This window comes from Passer domesticus, chromosome 6, assembly GCF_036417665.1.
Source record: "Passer domesticus isolate bPasDom1 chromosome 6, bPasDom1.hap1, whole genome shotgun sequence".
Classification (NCBI taxonomy): Eukaryota; Metazoa; Chordata; class Aves; order Passeriformes; family Passeridae; genus Passer; species Passer domesticus.
In genome coordinates, this window is record NC_087479.1 from 29,256,383 (window position 1) to 29,273,225 (window position 16,843).

Sequence of the window (16,843 nt, forward strand, 5' to 3'; positions counted from 1 at the left end):
ACTGATATGAAGCAAAACAAAAAAAATCATCAACCCCAAAATTTGCAAAGAAACAAAATATCTTCATTTTAGGATTTTCGTTATAGAAATAATATACATTCCTGAGAAACATATGAGTTTGTTAGGTGCTATTTCAATGAAAAGCTGCAGTTACCTTGACATTTCTTATAGATTTCAAAGGTGCCCCTCAAGGCAGACAAAGGCATTATCAGGCAACCCAAAATAGTATTCCCAGGTGAGGTAATTTCTTTTAGGTCCCACCAGAGTAAAATAACGGAATCAATAATGACTTTGGTACAAAGCATTCCCAAAATAATTTCATCAATTTATTTCTGGGTTTTTTGGTGTTTTTTGTTTTGTTTGTTTTGGGGTTTTTTTAATTTTAGGGGTTTTTTTCACAATTTAATTCATCATATTTTACATTAAACAAATGCAAAAGTTTTTATTTATTAACTTGTTTGAGATAACTGTCATATGTGGCAATGCAATGTGTTAATTACTTTCCTAGGAAAAGAGCATATTTATATTACTGCATCAGACTGAGACTCTTTCCATCTTTTTAGGCAAATCAGGAATTTTGAAGTCTGGCATTGTGGTATCATAGTACCAGCCTAACTTTGGAAAACATTTCTATACATATATTAATTTTACCCCTTTCCCCAACCCCCACCCCAATACCACCAAAATTCTTCAATAGAATATTATGGGAAAGAAACAAGGTCAGATTTTTTCCTCAAGCTAAGAAATTATTTCTGTATCCTGAAACTCTTGTGGTACTTGCATCATCTCTTTAATCTTACTAAAGAAGGTATTATTCCTTCTAAGGATGGAGCGATATATTCTCATTCACAGGGTTCCTCTTTGAAAGAATTTGCATGCTAGATGGAAGTCCTCAGTTTTTTTACCTTTTCACTATGAATGATTTGTCCATAGAAACAAAGCTTTAATTGAAATATGAATTCCCTAAATAAAGCTGAAACACTACTTTTTTGAACTAAATTTTAATCCAAGTCTTTTCTAACAGGACTCATCCCAGATATTTTCCTTTATTTGGAACTTTCTGGCAAGTCCATATCTATGGTTAAGCACATATTTTTCAATCGATGCTAGATACCAGGATATTTCTTTCTGCTGTTTAAACAACAACCTATTTCTACATACCACAGCTCATTTTATGCTGCTTATTTTGATATTCCATCTGTGAGCTCTAGATTAAATTATTCTTCTTATTTTCATCATAAGTGAGCTGCCTGTAACTCTCTCAGGTCTCTTGGAACTTGTCTAAGAGGAAGGAGGGCACAACCTGAATCTATTTTATTTTCTACAAAAAGATATTTGATTTTAAACTTACTTAACATCTGAGGTCTAATTGTGTTATTTCAGGTGAAAATCAGTGAGAGAAAAAATTAGACTGCATCACAGTGTATAATTTTTTGAAGTACTAGGAAATTAAGTAGATTACGTATTTTCAATAACAAGTCCAAACTATTTCTGGCATTAACTTACAGTGACATAAAGTTGTAACAGATAAGGTTACTACATCATAAATTAATCATGAAAGGAGTGCTCCTTCATTGAAACAGTTATTATCAATATGCCAGATCCTCTTTAAAATTAGTTGGTCAGTGTAATCAACAACACTGTAAGCAGGAAAAAGGAATTGTTCAACTCTTTCCTCATCCAACAACAGCAGAGGTGGTCTTGGTAAGCCAGTGAACAACAGTATGCAATGAAGATTTTGTGCTGCAAGTAAGGAGTGCCACAAGATGCAGCACCATAACAACTGGAAAACATTGATTTATTCAAGTGCCATTGATGAGGTTTGCTCTCTTTCATCAAGTTATGTGTAGATACTGAGGGGACCCAGACCTGAGGTGAAGGCAGGTTGTACATTTGATTTTTGATTATAAATCATTGCAGCAGAACAATAATGATACTGAAAGCAACTGTTTGATACCTAATGGTATCAGCAAGAATAAGTCATGATTTATTAATATTTATTTGATTTTTAAAATCCCATTAAATTATCATTATCAAATCAGCGTAATATGGGAACCATAGAGGGTCTCAATTTTCATTTCTAACTACAGTAATGAGAATTGTATTCAAACAGATTTACTTTTATAATCTACAGCTGTAGCTTATTGAACCACACTTTTTGTTCCAGTACCTAGGAAAAGGAAAATAGTCATGATGTGTCTACATTATTTTGGGATTCTTGCTAAGGTTTAAAACAAGCTGAATCCTGATGTAAATGCAAAATGTTGTCCATAAACTCTAAACACTTTCCAATGGAGCCTGGGGTGACAATAACATATTAGCCACCAATGCTGCAATAACTAATTGCACCATAAAATTGCACCTATGCACCTATGCTCCATAAATTAATTTATGGAGCAGCATGCCATAAATCTAAAATAGATTTAATCTGTAGAAAAACAGTGTATCCCCCAGTACTTTATTTATAAATGTCCTGAAGCATATGGGTTTGTGTCTTTAGCATATTTGGATACCTCCTGAAAGCATCCACTTGAGATATCATGTCACAGAATCCCTTCCTGCTTCTCATTTTGCCACTTCTTTTGCAGGAATTTCTCATTTTCCATTTCCTAGGAAAGAAAGTCTTCCAAAGATCCCATAAGTTCAGGATGTTTGAGCAGAATAAATCCTTTATATAGCAACTTGGATGAAGAAATCTTTTTTCATTCTGTAAATATGAATTTGACATAAACTAGTCCATTATAACAATTTTTTTTCTTTGACACAGGAGAATATTACAGTTTATAGATGTCAGAAAATAGTACTGCACTTTCAGAAATAATTGAAAATGTCTTCTGCATTTCCTAAACAGTTTTGGGTTTGTTTTTTTACTCTGGAGTAAAGGTTTCATTAGAAATAAAAACACATGCAAACATTCTTTTGATTTTATCAAAGGAGTACAAGGGTTTTTCCATTTTTTTAGTCTCTACTTCCAAAATCATTACAAAATAAGATAAAATGCTAATGTCACTAAGCATAACTGTAGCCAAAAAAGCAGTCTTTTAAGAAGATGAAATGACAGGGATCAAAATAAGCTATTCAGTGAAAACTTTTTTGCAAATTAGTCAATCATCTGTATCATTTGAGTTTCATCCAATGAACTCCATCTGCTTTCAGCTTTCCCTTCTTTCACAAAGCCCAGCCTTCTATATGCCCTAAGTTTCTTGGTACATGATGTCAAAAATTCCTTTCTATCAAGGTTAACTGTGAGCAATCCACATTAAGCACAGGGCCTTTGGTTTGAAGATCAGATTCATCTATCCAACTTCAACTCTGTACATGACACTATAGAGAAAACATCTTTGTGGATTTGCTTAACTGCATGCTCATGTAGGTATTAGGTATTTTAAAATTCTGTGTGTGGAGGCCAAAATCATAATATGAAAATATGCCTAGAGTGTTCTTTCATACAAATGTGCTATACAGGTGTAGACAAGACCAAGAACAATGTTCATTTTCTTTACAGTTCTTGAGCACTTTTTAAGAGATTGTCTTCCATTATGGTCATCAGCTCAACATATGACAAAATATAAAGTAGAAAAGAGAGAACCTTTTCTGCTCAGTCTCATCTAAGAGATGAAAATATTTTTCTTTCCCTTCTTCAAAACCTTTTTCTATTTCATCCAGTCCTGTGTCAAGATTAATTTGTGTGCCTCATCAGTCTTCTTCGTTCAAAAGGCTGTGATATCAGTTGATATTCAGTGGCTTCAGGAAAAAAAGTTTCTGAGATTGCTTCTGGTATGTTAGAACTCCACATATTTGGGTTCTGAAAATCTTACTCCCTCAACTTTAAAATAGATACCAAATTTCACTATTTAAAAAATTTATTAAGAACTAAATTTAAATATAAAACATAGGGATAAAACTAATCATAAAGTTTTCTACAGAATTGCAGCATGCATGCCCAGCAACTTATCAGATCAGGTTATATTCCCGAAGAGAATACATATTTATTACATTTCTATTACATACCCATCACATTTACTGAATACCTGCACATAGGCTAATTACTTACGTGAACTTATTTGGATATTTTGAGGGTCTTTGGTGGTGGTTTGGGAACATCTATTTTCTCAAAATTCCTCTTTATAGTCCCAGATCTTCTGAAGAATCTTCTTTCCTGGAGAGAATCTCAAATATGTCATTAGGTTGTGGTGCTTTTTTATCATTCTTTACTTCAGCACTCTGTTCTCAAAACTAACACTTCTCTGGTACATCTCAATCACTAATATAAGCTAATAAGGAAGAATTAGCTGGCAAAAGACTCATTAATAACAGATGTAGGGAGCTAACACAAAGCCACATTAATCTCTAGTATTTGTGCTTAGCACTTTAGGGAACAAAACTAAGCACTAAAACGAATATAGGGATCATACATTATTGTGCTAAAGTTAGAAGAATTTTCCAATGTCTTCCCCCACTGATGCATAGACTTCTTCTTAAAGAAATATAACCTGTTCATTAACATTACCTTTTGATTTCTTCAAGCAACATAAAGATAAAAAATTTCAACAGATTGCAAATGTCATTGTATTGCATTAACTTTCTGCTATTAAAAAAAAAGCAATCTTTTTATTACAGAGTGTGTTACAGAGGAGCTTTCCATTCAGTAAAGATGTGACAGTTTTTTGTTAAACTGGCTAAAATGAGAAATGAGGCTTTACACCTTTGTTCCTGTCAGGTTGTGCTGTCAATGAGAAATTGGCAGAAAGAAACTCTCCAGGTGGTATAAAGCCCTCATAGTAACAAGTCCATAAAATAGCTCTGACCTACATGTTCACCCACATATGAGCATCAGAAGTATTGCCAGCTCCAAATGTCCAGAAATACCCAGTCAGATTTAAAAGAGTTTTTAATAGTCTTTTATTTTTCAGTGTTACACTTAAGATTCAATATTGTTCAGTCAAGCTTAAAGGTTCTACAACCCGGAGGACTGAGAAAATATATTTTTAATAAAGAAAATCTGATAACCTGTTTAATAAATCCAAGGGGTTCTTACGACTTACAAGACAAATAATAAGACTCTGAGGGTTTGCCATGCAAAGTCAGAAGGGAAGAGGTGTATTACAGTCAAACCCTAACAGAATATTTCTGCTCTAATGTTGCAGACATGCGGGTTAGGGTTTTTTCCCAGAAAATATAATTTTTAAAAGCCCAGTTTCCTGTGTTTTTCTGGAACTATTTTTAAGCCCTCATGATAAATAGATTCAAGGAAATTATCTTTTATTTTTCCCTCACCAGGTAATTTTTCTCACCAGGAACAGAAATGTTCCCTGTTACATGCAGATGTAAAAACTAGTGTATTAGCACAATGAAACGTATGATGCAGATAAGGCTTGGCAGGGGATGAGTCAGCTCTGCTGGTGAATCTACAGCTACTCCAAATCATTACTGGCCAGTTTGAATCTTTATGGGTCTACCATTTTTGTAATATTTTAATGCTGCAATCTGATGAAGAGTTAGTGATGAATTTTGGTCTCAAAATTTATAACACCCTAAGTAGCTGTACATTTAAACTCACTGAAGGGCTCTGTCGAACTGTCATCTGTTAAGCTCTATAGCAGCTTTATATAATGCAGTTTGCTTTACAGGGCATGCATTACAATAAGATGAATAACAGATTTCAGACTCTTCATCTTGTTTCTTCTTCACCATCCTTTCTTGTGCATATTCTCTACAACTTTGTATCATCTTTAATGTATGTTTTACCTGCCTGCAGTAAATGTTTTCAAATAAAAAAGAGGACAAACACTGGGGTCAGAGAATGTTTGATGTTAACTAATCTTTTTTGGCTCAAGGACACTACCATTCTTGTCTGGACATCTAAAACAGCATCAAAGCCCACAGTGAAAGGTAAGTCAGAGTGTAAAGTAAGTTTCAGTCAAAACTTCCTGTCAAATTTTAAGAAATCAACATGGTACTAAAAAAACAAAATATATTAAAAATAATCTCTACTCAAAGGCAGGGATTTTTCACAGTTTGCTACGGCATTGTTGCAGATCTATTTAATGAAGACCAACGCAGCTGAAGTAGTATTGAGAAAAAAAATTCCTTTCAATGGTAAATAAAACAGAAATGGTAGGATGCTTCCTAAATAAAAGGACCATATCCATAGGGTTTCCTTAGATTTTAGCTGCCAGTTCAAGTAAGAACATAAATAAAACAGTAACTTTACATTTGTCCTATTTAACTGTTCTTGAAATAACTTGAAGGTAAGCATACCTGAATATGTATGGTCTTGCTTTTGTTTAAAGATTACCTTACTTTATTTAAAAGTGCAGTAAGAAGCTTTTATGCAAACATCCTTTATGAGCAGAATTGCCTTCTTGTATGAAAATTTTATATAACAGCTTAAATGACCAAAATAAATAATTTCTCTCTGTGGAGAGGACCTGTGCAGCATATCCTGGGAGAGGATTCAGGGTTTATCAGATGCTTTGTGCACATGGGTTTCTCCCATATGGGAAGATTTGTTCACAATCTATATTTGCATTCTATTGTAATACAACAGTTATTTTATTGTACCGTTTGTTGTTGGAATGCTCTTGTTAGGGTAAAGAAAGGGCTCTGCACCATCCTTCTCCTCCTGTCTCACTATGCACTCCCATACACAGCACATGGACTAGCTGCATTTCTTTTACTTTTAAATCTCTTGCTGTGCTTTGGATGTTGCTGTAAAACACAAAATTATGAGGAAGCACATATTTTCTCCACCTTCCTAGTAGCCAAAACTTTAAAGTGGGAGTGGCTATTTTTTTTTTTTTTACTTCTGATACAGCCTCATTGAACAGCCCAAGATTTTTCTCAGCTAACAGAGCTGTGGAGGAATTTATTATAATGGAGTAAATTTTGCTATGTAAATCACTCTAGAAAACTGAAAGAAATATGATTCACCATAATTAAGGAGAAATTACATGTATTCTCTTTGGTACCAGTCCAGTTTCTTCAATCAAAGGCAGTTAAAGCACACAGAAAATATTTACTGTAGACTTACTTAAAATATTTGACAGTATTTGCATTATTTCCTACATAAACAGCACCTCCAGAGTTAGACAGCAAACAATGTCTCTGGCAACAGATAACCAATAATTACTTTTTGCTGAAACCACATTAATGTTCTAAATAATGCAGTCACTTCTGTGTTAAAATTTCAAGAGCTTGATTGCAATTATTCTTCAGTTTGTGTCAGTCTCTGCTCTGCAGTACACTCTGGGAGGCCTAAAAATAGCATCAGCTGTGACTGCTTTGTCCTTTTTTGACAATAGACGACTGTAAATGTAGGTAGAAATTCCTCTTTGCATGTTCTTAAAAGGTTGCCAGTTATGCACAATTACCACATTTGATGTAAAGATGCTCTCTGCTCACTTCTTTCCTGTAAAACTCACTAAGCAAAAAGATAACAAAACCTTCTAAACAGCCTATTAATAAGCAAATACAACTTTTGAGAGCTACTTGGGAAGAAGTTGTGGTCTCAGCACAGACTTGCAAGTTCATAGCAGAATGCCATGGAAAATATGCACATCATGCTGACCTGAGAAGAAACAGATTTCTAGTCCTTCAAGTGGTTGGTACACGCATGGAAGCCCAGCCCCTTCCTGGGGCACTGGACGTAGCTCCCTCAGCTAGAAGAGATGAAGTAGGCTGTAGCAATCACTGTTGGCAGAGTTAGTTTCTTACAGGAGCAGCCAAAATCTGGACATTTCTCAGTATTTCACAGTACTTAGATAGGAAGAGATTAAGTATATCCAAGTCTTGTCACAGAGTTTTCTTCTTTTGTTTGTGGAAATAGATGTTGCATATTTGAGTGATATTCTGTACAAAAGAACATCATGCCCAGCATATAACTGGAAGGAGTTGGCTGGGAGCCACCAGTCACTGCTTGGGAACCAGACAGGCATCAGTCAATGTGTTGGTGAGCAATGTTACAGCATATCACATATATCTCTTTCTTTACATTGAAATTGGTAGTAGTAGTATACAGTTTTTATTTTCATATTTTATATTTTGTTTCAATTATCAAATTGTTCTTAGCTCACCTGTTCTTTCCAATTCTCCTTCCCACCAGGGGTGGGGAGGGCAGGGAGTTAGTGAGTGAGCTGCCACAAGGTACTTAGTTGCCAGCTGAAGTTAAGACAATAATTTAATCCTTTAAGATAACCTTGGGGAAAAGAGCAAATAGAACCATTATCTTACACGGTGTTCTGCAACAGGAAGTGCTGGTCCATTTTTGTCCCCATAAGTCACTCAGACTCTGTAAGGTATCATTCATTTATGATGCCATTTATGAGAATTAAAATACGAAAAAAATAGTACAGCTAATCTTAGATTCCCTTAGTTGCTGACAACCCACATGCAACATGCAATGCAGACCCTGTCCAAAGAAGAGAGTTCCCACTTTTGATCATTTGAGCTCTTATTGAATTTTCTTACAAAGAATCAATCCTTGCAAGATTAATGACTCAGTCCATCACTTCTACAGTCAAACAGAAGTGACGGTCACAGGAGAACTTCTCACTGTCCTTTTAGCTAAAGCTGAGGCCACACTGATAGTGCACTCACATCCAGTTGGGGTCATGCTGTGGCCAAGGGTTTGTGCCACACCACACGGTCCCAAGGTGTGTTCTGGATGGACAGTGTGGCACAGCACGGGCCTGGACATACTTAGGGTTAACTTTTGTGGATCACTAACTCCTTAGTATGCAATAATTTTCCAGTTGGGATGAAAAAACACATGGGGGAAGGTGTAGTGACTGTTGAAAAGCTAAAGCTAGTGACTGAAATAGGAATACAAAAGAAAATGCCTAAAAAGTAAAATAAAAGCTTCCTGAGAGTTTATACAAGTTGAACAATAGATAATTATCAAAAGATCACTTTTAAGAGATACTGTGTTGCAAAATAGGAACAATATCAAATTTCTTTTAACTTGCACAACTCTTTTGAACTGGGCTTCTCATTTTATCCTAGAATATTGAATTGAGACTGCTTACTACAGAAAATCAAGATATTTCACATGGAACAATCTGCCTTTAAAGGTTGGTATAATCTTTAGGCTCAATTCAACAACAGTGAACACATGTGCCTGTTTTTAAACATGGGTCAAATAATTTATTAATTTCCACTGCTGTCTTTCTGCATTTATTCCACCCAATACTTCTAGAGAAAATCAAATTGAGGTTTTGTTCCAATCACTGAAACTTCAAATGCATTTTCCTATTCATACATTAAAAGCTTTGTTGACTGGGAGATCAGGTATATGATATAATGTATAGGAAAAAGTGAAAGTAATGATTTCAAATCCAGTATGGTCAATTTTAAAGGACAGAAGAGCAGTTCAAGTTAAGCAGCTGTGGACCACAGAATGTTTAGCTTCTCTGTAAATCCATTCTAAGCACGTATATCCTTTCTATATAGTTTACATTTATTACTACCTTGTCTTTGTGGTGGCTTGACTCTGGATGGATGCCAGTACCCACCAAATCTTGTCTATCTCTCTCTCCTCCATTGGACAAGGGAGATAAAAAACATAATGAAAGGCTCATAAGCTAAGGTCTGAGAGAGGCACTCACCAAATACTGTCATGGCAAAACTGACTTTACTTAGGCAAATTAGTTGAGTTTATTACCAGTCAGAATTAGGGCAGGATAATGAAAAGTAAAACAAATCCTAAAACCACCTTCCACAAACACCTCTTTCCATCACATGCCCAACCTTATTCCCAACACTTTATCCCCTCCCCACAAAGCACAGGGAGATGGGAAATGTGGTTTACAATCAGCTCATCCCGTGCTTTCTAAAGCTGTTTCCTCTGCTCCAGTGTGGGGTCCCTTATGGGAGACTATCCTCCCCAAACTTCTCCAACATGAGTCCATCCCATGGAGCTGCAGTTGTTACAAACTGCTCCAGCATGGGTCCCTTTTCTTCCACAGACTGCAGGTGGATCTCTGGTCTGCCATGGTCCCTGCAGGGAGACAGCCTGCCTTGCCATGGTCTGCACCGTGAGCTGCAAGGGACTTTCCACTTCAGCTCCTGGAGTATCTCCCTCCTCCTGATCTTGGTGTCAGCAGAGTTGTTTCTGTCTTGTCTCTTCTCTGGCCAGTTTCATCTGTGCAATAGTGGGTTTTCTTAAATATTTTTTCAAAGAGGCACTGATTGTCTTGGCTGTGGCCAGCAGCAGGTCCCTCCTGGAGCCAGCTGGCATTGGCTCTGCAGGACATGGGGGAAGCTTCTGGCAACTTCTCACAGAAGCCACCCCTGTAATCATCCACCACCACCAGAAACCTTGCCATGCAAACCCACCACAGTCTTGTAATTTATCTATCAGAACTTACCCTCTCTGCTAATACTACTGGAGCTGTACTGGCTTAAATGATGCATTACCCTCAGTTAATTATACTATGACAAAATACGACACCTTATTTTGCTATAAGCATAGAATAAGAGTGGAAAAACCAGTTCAGAAGTATTTAACACATAATAAAAGTACAGAAGATATGCTCAGATAGGTGAATTACAAGACTGTGTTGGTCAGCTTTCAAAACCTCAGTTATTCAAAGTTGCTGCTTATTCAAAATTACAAGTTAGAATACTCCTTCAGCTGTTGATGGATATCATAACAGCAGACAATCTGCAAAACTGCAATAGCACAATCTTTTAAAGATTATTAAAATTACCAGATTTAAACATACACATGCTTGATCCATTTTGCCCTTGTGAGTAGAACACCAAAGAGGAAATTATTTTAGTTATCTGGAGAATTAATCAGTGTCACCAAAAGTTCATTTGAACAAAAATAATATTCTGTTACAATGCTCTAGTATGTGTTCAATGAGTGGATACTTAGCAGATGATTTTTAAAATATCAGATCACTTGTTAAAAATGCTATACAACAGAAAAAGCAAATTACTAATGCCATCTTTTCAAATTAGCAAAAGGGTGATTCAACTTTTGTTTCTGTTCTACTGTGAGCAGTTGGTAAGAAAAAGCCCACATTTTTCAGCAGTTTGTCGTAACAGAAACTATTGATTTATAGTACCATTTAATACAAAAAAGAAAATTTCTTCAGGGTAGCACAACACATTCAATTTGCTCAGAGCAAAAAATAGTGCCACTCTGCAGAGAAAACTTTGTATCACCTATATTTTTTAATTTCTTTTCTATAGCACCTGGTAGGAAACAAAAATCACAATTTCATACACCATATATAATAGAAGATACAGTACCAGTAGAGCACATATAAGTTCATTGTGGCAGGGTTCCTGATACTAAACTTGAGTAGGCCTATTGAAGGCAATCTATAAAGTCAGGAAATCAAAATCCAGCTTTGTATTAATTCCTTAAACCACCAATTTATGACAATTAATTCCTTTATGCAGTCACCTTTCTGAAATTATTTGCATTAAAAATTACAGGGGAAGACAGACTATTTCACAAAGATAAAACCTTAGAAAATTTAAATACTTAGCTTGAAGTGACATGCTAGTGACAGAACAATTATTTTCCATTAATATTTTCTGAAATTTCAACTCAAATTACAATTTAGCAACATTTGTTATCTACACAAAAAAAATCGGAGTGACTTGTGAAAACAAAAAATCTACATACAAATAATTGTTTGTCCTTTCATTGTCATTGTATTTTGTGTTTTATAAAATTTTAATTTGTAAATGTTCCTAAATAACTTGAAATATTCATCTGTTTTATAAAGCAAGCTCAATTCTGAATAAGATTCGTAGCAAGAGTACCAACAGCACATTTCTCCTGTTACCTGATATATATATTCATTGCATTTTGTAGACTTCATTAAAATTTATTGCCTGGAATAAAGCCGGATTATCCAGAGTGTACACATTTAAATTGAGTATTTTTGATCCATACTAAAGTGAGTGAGGATGTGTGGTACAATTATTCTGTGCGACCACAGAATAAGCAAATATTAACAAAGAAGGAAAGTGCTGTTAACAAGAGCAAAGAAGAACAGAATAAGATGCTGAAGTCAATAATATCCACATTTCCAGAGGCGAGGCTCTAGTACAGGTTTCCCAGGTAAATTGTGGACACTCCATCCCTGGAGGTGTTTAAGGCCAGGCTGGACGGGGCTCTGAGCAACCTGATCTAGTGGAAAGTGTCCTTTCCCATAGCAGGGGAGGTTGGAACTAGATGACCTTCAAGGTCTCCTTTCAGCCCAAACCATGCTATGATTCTATGATTTTCTGAATTGAAAAGCAGGTGTTTGTTGTTTGAGTTCAAATTACACACCTTTACACCACCCATGTCAATTTTGTGATTTTAATTTTCTTTCTGGTTCAACTCTAAGGAATATGAATTTTGGCCATTAAATCTGTAAACACTCTGAATACTACAAAGAAAGTACTACAGTACTAGTACCTTCTACTGCGAAAGTCATTATAAACTAAATAAGTCACCTTAACCTTCTTGCCTTTGAGCTAAGGAAACTAGGGGTTTTTCACTGTGCAATTAAAAATTCAGAGCTAGACCACAGACCAAACTTCTGGTTCCACAATGTATAGAAAAAAGTCTTTTATTGTCTACAAATAGTTTAATTTTTTTTCCCAAATATAACAGTTGAATAAATAGTCCTTTGTGTTTGCTCAAGACTGCAACTGGAACCAAGACTTGACTGCAGACTGAAAATCAAATGGATCATTAAATAAATGATCCTGAAGAAACACATATTTGAGACACACTAAAGACATTGAACAAAATGTCAATAAAATATATCAAAGTTGAAGGTCTTCTTATTCGTCTCACTTCTCAAACATACAATCCAAAGCACATGAATTTGATATACAAGTGAAATAACTATCTTTGTATGGCTATCATAATCTTGCTGCCAAGCTCTTAAAATATCTGTACTTGTGCATTTTTACTCTCTCAAATTTTATTTTAAGAAATATAAATTCAATAAGTAGTAATTGAACACTGAAGCTATCTCAAAGTTCATTTTAAGCTACAATGCATTTTACAAAATCTGTATTCAAGGAAACTAACTAAAGCAGTCTTTTTTTTTTTCTCTCAGACAATGAACTTCCAATTGCTTAGGCAAATATTTTCTGCAGAAAGCTCTTACCCAGCATCATGGTTTGCTTCCTTGGAACCAAAGTGCTTTGACTTATCTCTGTAGATTTATTTCTGGAAAAACCTGTGGGATCCACTTCCTCAGCACCTGGCCTGTAGTCTCTGTAGACAACCTTACAGTGGCACTGCAACATTTTAAACATGTTAGAAGTCAAAGGTAAGGGCAGAATGCTGCAGGCACACAGGTTTTGGTGATTGGGAGTGGGGCTGGGGCCGAGCCTCATCCCCAGTGGGCACAGCTGTGAGCAGCAGGTGAGCAGCACTGACAGCAATGAGCCAGGGAGTGCCCAGGGGCACTGACCAACCACCAAAGGGAGCAGAGGGCACACAGGTGCAGTGTGTGAACATGAGGGGTATAAAAGACTGGTAATGGCTAGATAAATTGGAACTGATTGGAGAGAATGAGGTTTTTCAGCACTATGGGCAATAACACTTTGATCACCATTCCTAACTACAGCCATGTTTGTTGAAATTTAAAAGTTAGGTGGTATGACCTAAATTAAAAAGAAAACATTGTATGTGAGAAGCTCCTGAGTTGAAAGCAAATGGCTTATTAGTATCCTTTACAATTGCAAAATAGTCTAAAAGCTTCAATGCTGATAATGAATTGATGATAATACACTTCAGCATGTGCATTATTAATAGTTATCTACATATGAATAGAAACTCAGTCAGACTTGTCTGAAAGAACACTTCAAGGACTGCTGCTTAATGGTACATCTGAGGAACAGGTTTGTGAAGACGAACGTGACATTTATTATTCATTTAATGATTGACAATAGGGAAAATCTTATTTCTTTTAAGTATATTTAACCTTGTGTAGTGTTAGTATAGAGCCTTCAAAATCTAAAAGACTGTCCTTGTGACCAAAAGCTGCCCTAAAAATTTCAGTTATCTTTAAGCTCTTGTACTCTGGGGAATCACCTTGGGATTTCAAAACAAGAACTTTTGCCTGGTTCAACATATTCACAATTATTTAGGAACAATAAAGTGGTAATTTTTGCTGCTGCTATCAAATTTTTCAGACTAATCATGTTAGGTTGAAAGTGAAAAGTTGCACTGATAACACTTAATGACCGACAAAATGACAGATGATATGACGACAAATACAAAGGAACACTGCTTCCCGTGGTGCAGACATTTTGTGGTATACTTGTTTGATTAAAGGTACTTACAATTTAAACTTCCACCTCTAATGTAGTTTCCTATTTCCTGTCAAAGGTGTTGTCCATGCTATGTTAAAGCAACTCTTGAAAACTAACATTTTTCTCTGTTGAAAAAAAAAAGAGATTAAAATAAAACTCTGAACCCCAAGACTTGTTCAGAAAGCACCAAACTGCATTACTAAAATTTTATACCATCCTCTTGGGCCACATACACTGGAGGTTACTGATGTTTATAGCTATACTGCAGTACAAACATATTATGCTATAAACACTTTAAACTCATACTGTCTAAAACAATGTTTTTCACTGAATACTTTAATGTTTAATTTTAATAAAACTGTTTGTATTTTACTGAAAACTTATCTTACTGCTCTTCCAAGTTTAGCTAGGGAAAATATCAATACCTTTTTACCACCTATTAAAGCATTGAAGACATTTACATTGATTCAGGAACTGCTATAGATCAGTAAAATGTTTCTTTGGGAAACAGGCAACCATAAAGTCTCAACATAATTTTTCTTTTTTTTTTTCCTTATGTTTCCAGTGCACATTCAATACCTGTGTAACACCCTTGTTAAGGAAAACTGACTGTAGGTCTAATGGACCAATCATAATGAAAGTTTTTCCAAATTCAGAGACTTTTCACAGGTCTTCAATTCCTGTAGTCACAGGTACCAGGCTGTTGGGTGGCTGTTTCTTCAAGATATGAGCAAAATACAGGAAAATATATTGCATTTGGTGACTCAATTGCCATTAACAGGACTCAGGACAAGCCTTGTGTCAGCTCTTACACAGCTGCCCGCCTGTCAGCTAACCCCTAGTCTCAAAAGCTGGTAATATCTCTGGTTGCAAAGAGGGACATCTCTGCAGAATGACAAAAATCAGTAATGACTGGATCAGCACCACAAGCCTCCAGTGCCTACAGTTCTGACCCCTGTTATTTTTCTGGATTGATTTAATTGTTCCACTTTTCCAGGTAAGAAAATGGATATTTAAAAAATTATAAAGCACCATATAGATACTAATTATTGGAGAAATTAAACTGATAACACCAGGGGGGAAAAGAGAATTTTTTTTTTTTTTTCCTAGCGAAAAAAAGTCAAGAAAATTGTGTCTTACAGATGAGTGCTGAAAGGGACAAGGAAAAATATATGTGTAAGTATGACAAAGATAGAATGAAAGGGAAAGAACAAAAAAAATTGTCATGAACCATAAACACAGAAACAGTGCGACACAACAGAAATGAACAAATAAAGTCAGAGATTAGAAAATTTTAATTTCTAGTTCAGTTGTAACAAGTAATTGTCGATGCTAAAAGTTTAAAAGAGTCAAAAAAGCCAAAGATTGCATTCATGGAAGAAAAAATAATTTTAAGGACTAGTAGACATAAAGGATTAATTCCTGGCTTTTGAATGTCTGAGCTGTAAAACGCTGGAGAAATGCAGGAGAATTTTCTGGGGAGTTGCTAGTTGCAATTCCTATATTCTTACCCTTTCTCCATGCTCTCCTGGCTGTGCACTAAGCAAGCAAGCAATGAAACCTCTGCCACCACTCCAGATGATTAATTAATCCTCAAGATAACAGAAATAGCTAGACATTCTTAATAATACTGGAGTTCAGCTCCTAATCAGCAGCAAAATTGGAAGATAATTATAACATATTTTCATCACTAAGATGCAAAAAAATCTTAGAGTGAAACTTATAGAGAGAATCAGCTTATAGATTTTGTTACAAGTTCTGTAATGCAGCTGATTTAAATACTTCGTATAAAGATTTTTCAATATTTCCATTAAAGCTATTAATTTGACAATATCTAAATCTTTCAGGTAGAAATAACTGATTTTGTGAACATTTCTACTACATTTATTCAAGTTATTTGGTTTTATAAGTTTGAAATCTATTTCAGTTATGTTGTTTGACTTTTATTATGTAATTTTTACAAGAAATAAAAGTGTTTGGACTGCATTATTCTACCACAATGAGAAGTAGAAATAATGTGAAGCAAAGAAGCTACAAGAACCCCCATGTTAATAACCCATCACCTTTGCTCCTGGCATTATATTAGCATTTGACCTGACATTATATTCACTAGCAGTCAACACATAAATGAAGCTATCAGGTTTTGCAGATATTAAATTACAAACTCTTTCTGATTGCATCTTCAGATTTTATTTTACTATAATTAAACACATGGATTTTTTTTTTTCCATAGGATACTTCTGTATCTGTTTTTTGGACAGGGCAGAGAGAATTTGATCTGTATGCCTGTTCAGTCTACAGCAGGGCTACACAGAGAAGAAACATTCTGGGTGAAAAAAAAAAAAAAAGGTAGGAAAAGACAAAGGGCTTATTGATACCCCAAATCAGGGAAGCAGCTGCAGCTCTGGAAACCTCAGAAGCCAATGCCTTATTCTGAAGTCAAGCCCAACCATCTATCCTTCCATAGCTACCATGGACATAAGAAACATAAGCTTCAGCTCATATACCAACCTAAATTCATATCAGATAGATCTAGGGATAATATTATGCAGCATTTGAATAG

At 35.4% G+C, this 16,843-nt stretch overlaps 2 long non-coding RNA genes across 3 annotated transcripts; one reads left to right on the forward strand and one right to left on the reverse strand.

Annotated features, from left to right (window-relative positions):
- Nucleotides 1–2,440: 2,440 nt before the first annotated feature.
- Nucleotides 2,441–13,358, reverse strand: LOC135302973 (uncharacterized). 2 transcript variants are annotated; one of them, XR_010364519.1, is made up of 4 exons: nt 13,128–13,358; nt 7,571–10,141; nt 4,055–4,159; nt 2,441–2,707 (listed from the first exon to the last, which is right to left on the reverse strand). It is a non-coding gene; the product is annotated as an uncharacterized LOC135302973 (long non-coding RNA). The 2 variants fall into 2 exon arrangements; XR_010364518.1 differs by lacking the exons at nt 2,441–2,707; nt 4,055–4,159 and having other exon boundaries at nt 6,939–10,141.
- A 179-nt stretch (nt 13,359–13,537) lies between these two features.
- LOC135302974 (uncharacterized) lies at nt 13,538–16,629 on the forward strand. Its single transcript, XR_010364520.1, has 3 exons — nt 13,538–13,866; nt 14,846–15,277; nt 16,514–16,629. It is a non-coding gene; the product is annotated as an uncharacterized LOC135302974 (long non-coding RNA).
- Nucleotides 16,630–16,843: the final 214 nt, after the last annotated feature.